The sequence below is a fragment of the Rattus rattus genome, chromosome X (genome assembly GCF_011064425.1).
Source record: "Rattus rattus isolate New Zealand chromosome X, Rrattus_CSIRO_v1, whole genome shotgun sequence".
NCBI classification, from domain to species: Eukaryota; Metazoa; Chordata; class Mammalia; order Rodentia; family Muridae; genus Rattus; species Rattus rattus.
This window is the reverse complement of record NC_046172.1, coordinates 103,480,935-103,493,614: the sequence shown is the minus strand read 5'-3', so window position 1 is coordinate 103,493,614 and position 12,680 is coordinate 103,480,935. Positions and strand designations below refer to the sequence as shown.

Here is a 12,680-nt window from a genome sequence, read left to right as displayed (position 1 = left end):
AGTGTCCCAACAGCACGTTCTCAGAGTCTCCGTTTACCAACTGGGAGCCTTCATCTTCAGAATACATCTGCAAAGAGTGAGCCACTGTGTAGCCGAAGTGCTAGATCTCCTATCTCTAGCACTTCTGAGAGGCTGGAGGGATTGCCCTGCTTGTGACTGAAGCAACAAGTCTCGGAGGCCGTGGCTATAATGGTGGATCTCAAATCAAGCAGTGTCTCTCAGAGCAGGAATGGGAACGGGAAGAACACCTTGGTTTGTCTCCAGTGGGCCTGTCGCTAGCAGGCCTCAGGAGTAATCTTCCTTCTCTGATGAACCTCTAGGAGGCAAGATCCCAGTTGGTGCCGAGAGCTCGAGGAGAACTGGATTCCATGTATGAGATGGATTCCGAAGTTTCTCCAGACTAGAGGCAGGAGCCAGCTGACGGTCAGGCTTTAGCCAAAAACCTGTGCGGTTTTTTATTTTTAAACAGATGTGGGGGAGCAGCGCTTTGGAGATCCCGAGGATCTGTATCTTGCTTCAACAGTGTTTGGACGGAACAGACCCGGGGACTCCCACCTTTATTCACTTCCAGCCGCTCAAGTCTCTCCAGTCGCAGCCCCTCCGGGACCATCTCCTTGCCGCCTGCCCTAGGACCAGCCAGCCCCTGGCCTTCAAGTTAGCTCCATAATCTGGATCAGCCATGACCTCTCAGATTCGTCAGAAATATTCCACCGAAGTGGAAGCTGCCGTGAACCGCCTGGTCATCTTGCACCTGGGCCTTCTTACACCTACCTCTCTCTGGGCTTTTTTTTTGATCGGGATGACGGGATTTGAGGGCGAGGGCCACTTCTTCCGCCGAATTGGCCGAGGAGAGCGCCGAGGCGCCGAGCCGCCTCCTCGTTGCAGAACGAACGCTGGGCCGCACTCTTCCAGGATGTGCAGAAGCCATCTCAAGATGAGGGTAAACCCTGAGGCCATGGAAGCTGCCTTGGCGCTGAGAAGAACCTGAACCAGGCCCTCTTGGATCTGCACGCCTGGGCTCTGCTCAAGACAGACCACCCTGACTTGTTGAAAGCCACTTCCTGGATAAGGAGATGAAGGCATCAAGAAGATGGGCAACCACCACTAACCTCCAGAGTGGCAGGGCCACAACCAGCGAGACTGGCGGCCCAGGCATCTCTGGGCAGTATCTCTTGAGCGCCTCACCTGAAGCACGCACTAGGCCTCTGCGCCCAAGGGGCTCCTGCTCTGCTCTGCACCCCATCGCCTACACCTCCAATTTAATGAACCTCAAAGCCACTAGGCAGCTTTGTAACCGCCCTGAGCCTCTCAAGTCTCGGACCAAGTAAAATAAAGCTTTTTGAAACAGCAAAAAAAAAAAAAAAAAAAAAAAAAACAGATGTGGGGACGGGCTCCTATCGGTTAGAAGAGAAGCATCAAAGGTGTGTTGTGTGTTCCTTTTCACTTTTGTTCCCCAGCCAGGTGAGGGGCTTGGTTTGGTTTGGTTTGTTCCTGATTGTCACACGTCCCCTAGGACCTTCCAATTGATTGTCCCTGTGAGCTGTCTAACAGCCTGTTACTGTTTGGTGACTGCTGCCCAGAGGTAGGGCCGCTGGGACCCTAGCCAGTGGTCTCCAGCCTCAGTCAGCTACTTCTTCAGCTGCAGCTGTTGCTGGAGAACTCCCATCTCCTGCCATCGGGTCACCGTTAGGATCACCGTTAGGTGTCCCTTTTATTCATATCAACCCCAGCCAGCCAAGCCACCTGCCTGGGCCTGCTCTCTACCCCAGTCTTTGAAAAGTTCTCTGCCTGTTTAACTCAGGGTTTGGAGCAGGATTTCCGGCTCCTGATTAGGTGTCGAAGGTCTCTGCACTGCCTCTTCACTGCAAGAAAAGGCAATTTTTGCCCTTGCTCTGCTCAAGGGCCTTGATTGCAGGGCCTTCACCAGTTGGGTGACTTTTTCTGAGGAGACATAAGCCAACTATAGGGATTCACGGATTCACCTATGGTAAACCAAATATGTGTTTTACCTACTGAACCAACCGGTCAGTGTATTCTGGTTTTCAAATAGGAGAGGACGTGAGGTTACAAAAGCATGAGTCACTCAGATGTAGCTGTATCATTGAAAGTCCCACCGTAGCATGAGTGACAGCTCATGAGAGCTGTGTCCCTGGAGCTCTTTGTATAATTTGCAGGTACGTGTTCTGGAGAGTCCCCTCCCCCCAGAATTTCATTTACATATTTTACATATTTTACAACCCTTGGAAGGGTTCTTGTGATTGGCTTCCTGAGTAATTTTTTTTTTTTTTTTTTTTTTGAGAACAGGGTTTCTTCTGTGTCACCCTGCCTGCCCGGCTGGCATCAAACTCAGAGATCGGCCTGCCCCTGCCTCCCCAGTGCTGGGACTAAAGACATGCGCCACCAACTGCCTCAGCTTTCTGAGTCTTTTCAGAGCCTCTGACCTCTCTGAATGTTTCAATTCAGAGTAAATAGACAGCAGCGACATAACTCTGGAGGTGCAAACACGCTCCCTTGAAAATCAAAAACAAACTGGGGAACAGCGTGCACAAAGGTGCATTCTACCACACCAGCCCAGAAAAATCTAACTCCCACTATGCAGTAACTTTTGTTGGGAACCTCCAGACCACTTTGTCTGCCTTCTCCCATCAACTGTGAACAGACTCAGGCTTCTCCTTAGAGGCACTGGAATCTACCATGTGTTGATTTCCTACCCTTGGACCCACGGTGGTGAAGAGAATGCAGCCTAGCCAACAGGCCCCCACATAATCTTTACCCCGCTAGAAGACACTTGGCTGAGCACTCGGGCTCCTGGGGCACACTTCTGCGCTGCCTTCTCAATGAAGCCACCTTGGATATGAGCTTCTTGCGCTTCATCATCCCGCTAGCCCTGCAAAGAACCAAGCAGGTCCCACCTACTTTCTCAACCTCCCACAGGAAGATATCCCTTTATGCTCTGACTTCCCAAGACAAGGCCATTCCGTATGGCCAGATGGGCTGGGAGTTTTAAGTCTGATCCAAAGAAAAGAGTGGCGTCCCAAGCATAAGGCCAGCACACAATGGTCTGGCCTTACATGGTGTACTTTTGGTGATTTACCTCCTCTTAAGGCACTGGACAGATGTCTTAAAGCACTGCTGAAGAGGTATTAAAATCTATTCCACAATCACTACCAGTAGTGAGTAAAAGGTCTTTAGAGTTAGGTTATCTGTACCGGTTCTAATGTTTGCTTCCCAGTATGACAGCAAAGACATTAGAAAATGGGACCATTTGCTGCAAATCAGGAACTGCAGGATTCTCCCGTGCTGCCTAAGCAGCCTCCTCGAGCAAACAGAAAGCCAGAAAGCCAAGCAATTTCTTCATGTCATTGCCAGCAGTCTCGAATGCTCGGAGGACACTGAGAACGTTATGGAAGGTTCCTGTCTGATTGTCCTGGCTCCTGAAAGTGCAGCCCCCTATACTACTGACCTCAGCAAACTCTCGATGACTTTGAAACTTTTCCCACCTAGGGAGATGGTGGAAAACCTCCCCCTGGAGACCTAGCAGGGGTTGTGATTCTGCTAAAGAGGAAGGGCTAAGATTGGTTCAAGCATAGACCTCCGTGGCTAAGATGCAAGACTGTGATTGGGCCAAATATTTCTTCTTGGATGATGTAGGCAGGCTGCTTAGACTGTTGATGGCTTTACAGGAAGTTACCTCTTGTTCTCTCTCCTGTGATGTTGCAGCACTAAACCCAGGAACAATTGTTTTTCCTTGCCTACTCACTATTTCTATCCGGCTAGAGTAAACGGACCCATTCAGCTTACCAGCCAGTAACATAGGATAGCAGAATCCAGGACTCAGGCCATGGCCAGCTGGTCCTAAGGCCAAGCTGAATAGATGCAAAAATACATGTTGATCTCAACCTGTTAGCCCAGGCACGTGGCAGGGCTGATGGAGAAAGACTGGCTCTACTATAAGCACCAATGGCTGTGTGGGAAGTGATGTTGATTACTACCGTTTCTGTCTAAGAGATGGGTAAACTGAGGCACGGGTGTTATTTGAAGTTGGAGAGGACACGCACACTCATGAGTATACCCTGCCCTTGGGGAGACCCCATGAGACCTTTTTGTGATTCCCTACATAGACTCTACCTGGCCCATACACCTAGATTTTTGAGAGATTTCCTCCCCATCTCCCAGCCTCAGAAGGCAACCCGGCTTCCATCTAGCTGCCCTTGTCCCAGAGTTGGGAAGCTTAATAGGGACCAAAGAGTTCAGTGACCCTACCATGAGGGTGTGCTCAGGGAATAGACAAAGGCCACATGGCTCAGAGAATGGAGAAGATTGGTTGTCGGGAACTCAGATCACAATCCTGACTGCAGCCCTGGCCAGTACCAGGCAGATAATCCAAGGCCAGGAATCACCATCCCACTAGCAGAACTCTTATGCCAGCATTAGGAGAGACTGGGGAACTGTGCATAGCCCCACTCTGACAATCCCCCTAGCTTCACTGTGGCAACAAAGCTGGATAGTCCTGCATTTGATAGAAGTCACAGGCCCAAAACTCAGCCTCTACTCTCACCTCTTCACACAGTAGCCTGTGGTTTCCCGATACAGAATTCTCAGCTACACTACTTGTACCCAGGTCTTCACAAGAAAACAATGGAGCAATGTTGGGGTGCTAAGACCACAATGAAGCCTGAGACAAACCCTCCTGCTGGGGCTCACTCACACCACACCCTGAGAAGCAGATGGCTGCCTCAATCCGGTTCAGGCTGTGGCCTTTGGCCTTTCTTACAGTCACATATTCCCTTAGGCACCATGAGCAAAGTGGTTTCACATCACTAGGTTGCTGAGAATGGGGTCTGGTCTTCTGGGAGTTTATCAGCAGACATTCCTGAGGGACAGGCACTTGAAACTCATAGTCCCTGTAGCCAACCATGGTGGGAGTGGTGCCGGTGAGTAGATATCCATCTGTACTCTGAGCAGGGGATTCTGGTACATAGTGCTGGGCTTACTCATCCGCAGACGCAGACAAAGACGAACACTGCCTGCAGCAAGTTGCAGTAAGATGGAAAAGCAGCCCTTCCCCCAGTCACAGCTCTTCCACAGATTTGCATACTGGAGCACATCTGGAGGTACTACAGACCACCATCCTCCATGGAATCGGGGACAAGGTCACTTTCCCACAGAGACAACACTTTTAATGTCTCATATGCTAACTTCGGGTGAACCTCTGATTCCATGGTCTGAGGAACAGCAGGAGAGGCCTGGTAGAGGCCCTGCCCAGGCCCAGCCATTAATACCCTTATGTTACAGACAGGGAAAGTGAAACGGAGATAAAGCACCCTGAAGTCACCCAACAAGCTGAGAGAAAACACAGCAAGACAAAGGCTCTCTATAGTACACAGAAGAGGCAAAGCCAGCAAGACTAGCCTGAGTCCTGGTACTTCACTAACTCATAACTTATCACATTGCAGGTCCAAGTGGCAGAGGGTGGTCTACCCAGGTTTCATGGCCCTTTGCTCTCTGTGTCAACAACATCCAGATCCAACACAGCCAGGTTAACAACTACTGCATTTGGGTATAGTTATTAGATACATTGAATTTTATTTGTTTAAAAATTGTACAAAGAGTGTGTAGATGAGTTTTTAATGTAGAATGTATAGGAAGGTTAAGAAAGGCTGGGTGGTGGTAGTGGCCACCTTTAATCCCAGCACTCAGGAGGCAGAGGCAGGCGGATGTCTGTGAGTTTGAGGCCAGCCTGCTTTACAGAGCAAGTTCCAGGATGACCAGGGCTGTTACACAGAGAAACCTGTCTTGAAATACCAAACCAAACAACAATAACAACACCACACACACACACACACACGAAAGAAATATAAAAGAAATTTGAGATGTAAAAGATAAAATTCGGGCTGGAGAGATGGCTCAGCAGTTAAGAGTACTTGTTGCTCTTCCAGAGGTCATGAGTTCAAATCCCAGCAACCACATGGTGGCTCACAACCATCTGTAACAGGCTCTGGTGCCCTCTTCTGGTGTATCTGAAGACAGCTACAGTGTACTTATATATAATAAATAAATAAATCTAAAAAAAAAGATAAATTTCATCCTGCAAGTTATAATCAAAACTATTTCATCTTCTATAAAGTATTGATTTGATATATTAGGAAGTCGTTTCATTCAGGTACAGCACCACCTTTCAATGATTTATTAACAGATGAGACTGAGTGTCAGTGCATACGAAGAGAATCGTGACATGACCTAATGGTCACAGGCCGGGCCTTAATGTGAGTGGAGGAAGGACGATGTGCATGAAACAAATTCATTAACTGACCAACAAGGCCAGAACTGGGTATCACTACTTTGGTTGTCCCTGGCAGACCCCCACCTCCGTCCTTCTTCCTCCACATGCCTCACAGTGCAGATCCCTCTCATAGTTGCAAAAGCAGCCCACTTGTCTTTTTTCCCCCAGCTGCTTCTTCAGATCCTGTTTCTGACTCAGAAGGAAAATCTAAACACAATCAGAGAATCCCGTGCGCATGCGTGGAGGGAGGAGCTTGGGGGCGGGGTTGAGGATCGATGCCCTCTGGACTGTCAAGGTTCTGTTGTCTTCTTTTGCCTCCTGGTGCAGCATTTTGAAATCGAGGCAAGAATAAATGAAATGAGGCACAAGGCCAATGTCTCTTGAGAGGAATGCTTTTGGAGGATCTCTTTTGTTGATCAAAAGACACTGGTCACTGCCCTCATCAACTTTACTGTCCACCAGTGATGCGTTCGTTGTGCATGCATGGCAGATTCGTGTGCCTGCTTCCCAACTTGCTCTCCCAAGCCAACCCCTGTCATTTATTGTTTATCCATAGAGACAGAGAAGGAAATCAGATGAGGATACTAGCATGGGAAGGAACATTCAGACCATGGGCATGACATATATGCAAATGAATGCTCTCCGTGGCATATTTGGTATGTGTATGCACCATGGGGCATCCTGCATGACATTATGAGAATGAGGAGAAAAGAACCTACATTTCAGAGATGCTAAAATACCTAATGACTAAATAGTGTGATTTGCAGATTCACCTAAAAATGTTCCAAGGGTAACTGCAAGGTGTTGGCAATTTTGGAAGGGTACTGGTCAAATTTGATTGGCCGTGAATGATAATTGTTGAATGTTGACACTGTAGCTGTCTTCAGACACACCAGAAGAGGGCATCGGATCTCATTCCACAGGGTTGTGAGCCACCATGTGGTTGCTGGGATTTGAACTCAGGACCTCTGGAAGAGCAGTCGGTGCCCTTAACTGCTGAGCCATCTCTCCAGCCCATAGCTTAACTTTTACCAGCCTCGAATGTTGACACTGGAGTACTGCACGCTCACAGGATCCTCTCTGCTTGCCTCTCTTATAGGCACAGCATCTTCTACAATGGAGCAAGCATGATTCAAACCATCTGAGGTAAGTAGACAAGTGATACCTGAAGGAAACAAGGGGAGGGGGCTCTGCTGTGGGGAAGACAAGGCCTCCTGCAAGCTCAGTGTTGCTGAGGGAACACAGGAACGCATTTGAATGATGTTCAAGGCTGACTGGAGGGAGATATTGTATTGTATAACCCCTTCGAATCATTAAAGGCTAGCAGCTACTTAAGACATTTTATGGAGAGTATGCTGGACATCAGATAGATGTCTGGGGACCAGAGTCAGAGGGCATTTGCCCACGGATAACTTGTTTCTGAGAAGCCAGCAACTCCTCTTGGGCAGCAGAATGTCTCAGAAGCCCTTTCAAAGCTGGCATTTCCAGACAGCCACCCTTTGCCCATTGCATCCATATCATGTGCCTTGATCCAATCCATACGTGCTCAGTCCTCTAACTCCACTCCTGTGTATGAGTTCCCTGATTTAATTCTTTACCCTCTTTGCCCAGCTCTGAGCCAATCTTGGCCACTGAGCACCACCACATCAAGTTTGCAACCTAGGCTCCCTCAGATTAACAACTGAGGTTTAAGGGCCACAGCCGACTTAAAAACTCCTTTCTGACATACTTTGTGGTCTATTTTCTGGACATACAGGTAGCTTGAGGGTGTCTTAAAATCACATCAAAAGATAAACTAACAGGCTAGGTAGGAAGAACCGAGAATCCCAAAGAAACAACAGATACTTCACAATAATAATGTTTTTTTTTCTCTCAACTTTAACAGTTCCTTGGATCTCCTATTCATTTCTCTTTTCTAAAATTCTGTTAGAATTCTTCAGAGACTAGAGAGATGCCTCAGTGGTTAAGAGCACTGGTTGCTCTTCCAGAGGACCTGAGTTCAAATCCCAGCACCCACATGACAGCTCATAGCTCACTATAGCTCCATTCCCCCCAGTGAGACTCCGTGGAGAAAATGAAATTTTCATTTGCCAGTGATTATCAATTGGGAATAGCTTCTGGCTTAGGGATAGGAACATGTGTTCCTTTCTTCTTTCAGCTGGGGGATGCCATCTGGTGCAGGCCCAGGCAAGGCTGTGCATGCTGCTTCAGTCTCTGCATTCAGATGAGCTTGAATCCTGTTGATTTCGAGGGCCTGTTCTCCTCCATCCCCTCGGGCTCTTACGTTCGTTCTGCCTCCTCTTTTGCAGGCTTCCCTGAACACTGAGGGGAGGGATTTTGATGGACACATCACATTTAGCTCTGTGTGTTCCAAGGTCTGTCACTCTGGGCCTAATGTTAGGCTGTGTGTCTCTGTATTTATCCATCTGCTACAGAAGGACATTTCTCTGACGGTGGTGGCTGAGTAGGACACTGACCTATGAGGATAACACAATGTCATTAGCACTAATTTTATTGCTACATTCTTATAGTAGAACAGTAACATTTGGTTTTCCCTTAGGTCCCTGGGCGTTCTTGGGCACCCAAAAAGGGTCAGGTATGGGGTTTCATCTTGTGAAGTGAGCCTTAAGTTAAATCAGATTTTTAAAAAGAATGACATCATGAAATTCACGTACAAATGGATGGGACTAGAAAAAAACATCATTTTGAATGAGGTAATTCAGACCCAGAAAGACAAATCTGGTATGTATTCATTTATATGTGGCTAATAACTGGTAGGTGGATGATAAGCGAGCTACAGTCTGTAGGATCACAGAGTGTAGGTATTGAGTAAGGGACAAGGGAGGACAGATCTTCATAGGGGAGGGAAATAGAGCAGTTATGAATGGGGGTGCTGGTCAAGTTGGCAGGGAGAGGGAAGAGGGGCAAATGAGAGAGGGAATAAGGAAAGAGACACCTAAAATGAAGGCCCATTTGAGCAGTCATATGGAAACCTAAGACAATAGAAGCTTCCTAAAATATGAACAGGTTTGAAGGAGATCTAACCAACGAGCCCACATTGTTTCCAAGAGTATAGGTTGCTCTCCCGAATGGATGCCAAGGCTCCGATCCTGAAGACAACGCCTACACAACTCAGTGAGCATGGAGAAGTCGAGCTGCTGCCTCCATGGAGCGAGTAAGCTCGTTTACAGAAGCAGGCAGACACTGCAGTTTTTTTTTTTCTTTTTTCTTTTTTTTCCGGAGCTGGGGACCGAACCCAGGACCTTGCGCTTCCTAGGCAAGCGCTCTACCACTGAGCTAAATCCCCAACCGACACTGCAGTTTTTAATTCTCTTCAATTCACATTCTCTGGACAATGTGGCCAATTCACAGAGACAAACAAGCACATTGACAGCAAGACTTGCTCTCTGAGCAGGAACAAGGTCATTTCTCCAAGGCAGTCGGACAAAGACTTGCTTCTTCCGATAAGAAGGGGCAGCAAGTTCATGAAAGCAAAACTTCAGCAAACTTAATCTTTTATAAAGTCAGAAGTATAACTCTATCTCCTTTGGCTCCCTATAGTGTTTAAGCTCCCTACCTCAAAGTGAGGCTCGTAGCAGAGACCCCTCAACTCCATTTATTTTTACCTAATTTAATATTTTCTGAGTATGTTTATTAAATAAATTCACGAGATCATTTTTTAGTTGACCTAAAAGCTTCTCACTTTTCTGTCCTTCTTCACTGTCACCCGTTTGTCTTTGTAATGATAAGAATATCTGTGGAAACCCAGAATGGAATCCCAGCACTTGGGGCAAAGAAGCAGGTGTATCTCCGTGAGTTCGGAGCCAGGCTGGTCCACATAGCAAGTTCCAAGACAGCCTGGGCTACATAGTGAGACCTGTGTCCAGCAAAATGCTATCTATGGAAGCAGAGCATCAATTCCCCCCCCCCCGACTACTTCTTCCCAACTAGATGCTCATAGGCCTGCTTTCCACTCTCACCAAGGTGACTGACTGACTCCCTTGGGCTTTACATTGACGAATTCTACCATCTGTGGCTTCAGTAACAGAAAGAGTAAAGGGATCAGTGAACAGAAATTCGAACATTGAAAAAAATCAAGTTCCTCCATTATGCCAATTTTGAAACATAGGAGCTAGCACTGCACTAAGAAAAGGGGGGGGGGATTGGTAAGTATTGGGTTTCAAATCTCGGACAAATGGCTGGGGTTCTATTTAAGATATCAAAGTAGAGTCTGGCTATCAGGTTCTCTCCCAGCATCCCTCAGCCCCTACATATTACAAGGGCCCTCCTGGCTGCCATACCCTGCCTCCTACCCGAAACTCTCCAGCCCAATAGTTGGGCTTCACTTCCCGATATGATGCAACCATTTCGGGCCTCTTGGCTGCTTCATCTTGATCTCCTCTCCCTTCTCCTCCCTCTCTCCCCACATGGCTCAGTTCAGTCTGGTCATGACCACTCTGATTTTTGTCTCCCTTTTATCTACAATAAACCTCTCTTCCACCATATCTAGGAGCAGTTGTGGTCTTTCATTTTCTTACCTTTTTCATTTCTTTCTTTCTTTTTTTTTTTTTTCAGAGTCAACAAGCATGCTTGACATTGTCATTCCCTTTTGGTCCACTAGAGGAAGCAGGACCTCTTAACATTTTGGTTTCCGTTTAGTTCACGAGGAGGTAAAAGGCATTCCTGACTTTGCCTCTCACCTTTTGTTCATGAGGGGGTAAAAAACCATGAACACTGTCATTTCTATTTAGGCTGGCCCATTGTAGGTGGTTTCACCCTGGGCTGGTGGTCCTGGGTGCCTTTTGTTTTCCTTTTATTTTAATTTGTTATTTTCTTTATTTAATTTCAAATGTTGCCCCCCTTCCTGCTTTCCCCTCAGCAAATCCCTATCTCATCCCCCCTTCTTCTGCTTCTATGAAGGTGCCCCTCACCCACCCACCCACCCCTTCCCACATCCCTACCCTGATATTCCCCACACTGTGGGGGTCGAGCCTACAGGACCAAGGGCTTCTCCCATTGGTGCCCAACAAGGCCATCCTCTGCTACATATGCAGTTGGAGCCATGGGTCTGTCCATGTGTACTCTGGGTGGTGATTTAGTCCCTTGGAGCTCTTGTTGGTTGGTATTGTTCTTCCTATGGGGTTGACAAGCCCCTTCAGCTCCTTCAATCCTTTCTCTAATTCCTCCAATGGGGACCCTGTTCTCACTTCAATGCTTGGCTGTGAGCATTCCCCTCTGTATTTGTCATGGTCTGACAGAGCCTCTCAGGAGACAGCTATATCAGGCTCCTGTCAGCATGTACCTCTTGGCATCTCCAATAGTGACTGGGTTTGGTGGTTGCATATGGGATGGATTCCCAGGTGGGGCAGTCTCTGGATGGCCTTTCCTTCAGTCTCTGCTCTACTCTTTGTCCCTGTATTTCCTTTAGACAGGAGCAATTCCAGGTTAAAATTTTTGAGGTGGGTGGGTAGCCCCATCCCTCAACCAGGGACCATGCCTAACCTCCGGATATGGTCTCTACAGGTTTTCTCTCCCCTTTGTTGGGTATTTCAGGTAATGCCATCTCCATTGGGTCCTGGGAGATTTTTTGCTTTCCTGGTGTCTGGGACTTTCTGGTGGCTATCCCCAGTTCCCCATCCCCATTGCTACACACCTCTGTTCAAATTCCTGATGCTCTGAACTTCTCTCCTGTCTTTTCCCACACCTGATCCTGCCCTACCCCCATTTACCCCCCTGGGTTAAGAAAGCTAACACCAACCAGGCAGCACAAACCAACTGCTATGAGGCCCTCAGACAAATACAGAGCAGAGGACTGCCTGGTCTGGCCTCAGTCAGAGAAGATGCACTTATCCATCAAGAGACTTGAGGCCCCAGGGAGTGGGGAGGCCTGGTGGAATGAGGGTAGGGGAAACATACCTCTTGGAGAGGAGGTATGGGATGAGGAACAGTCAGAGGGCAGACTGGAAGGGAGATAACAACTGTACTATAAAAAGATTAAAGATTAATATTTTATATAAAGCAGGCTGAGCAAACCCTGAAGAGAAAGCCAGTAAGCAGCACCCCTCTGTGGCCTCTATATCAGCTCCTGCCTCCAGGTTTCAGCCCTGCATGAGCTCCTGTCCTGGCTACCTTCCCTGATAGATTATTATGTGGGAGTGTATGTGTAATAAACCCTTTTGCCACCAACTTGCTTTTGGTCATGGTGTTCCATCATAGCAACAGTGGCCCTAGCTAGGAGAGTCTACAGAGGCAGCATTCTTGACCTCGTAATCTTCATTTATTCCACGGGGGAGTGACGGGCATCTTGACTTTGTTATACCCCTTTATATGTCCATGAGATAGTGACAGGCACTCTTGATGTAGTTGTTCCCCTTTCACCCCACAAGAGGGCGCCAGA

The 12,680-nt window shown here is 47.7% G+C and overlaps 1 pseudogene; it reads left to right on the top strand.

Moving 5' to 3' along the window:
• Positions 1 to 679: 679 nt before the first annotated feature.
• On the top strand, positions 680 to 1,328 carry LOC116888122 (annotated as a pseudogene).
• The last annotated feature ends 11,352 nt before the right edge of the window (positions 1,329 to 12,680 follow it).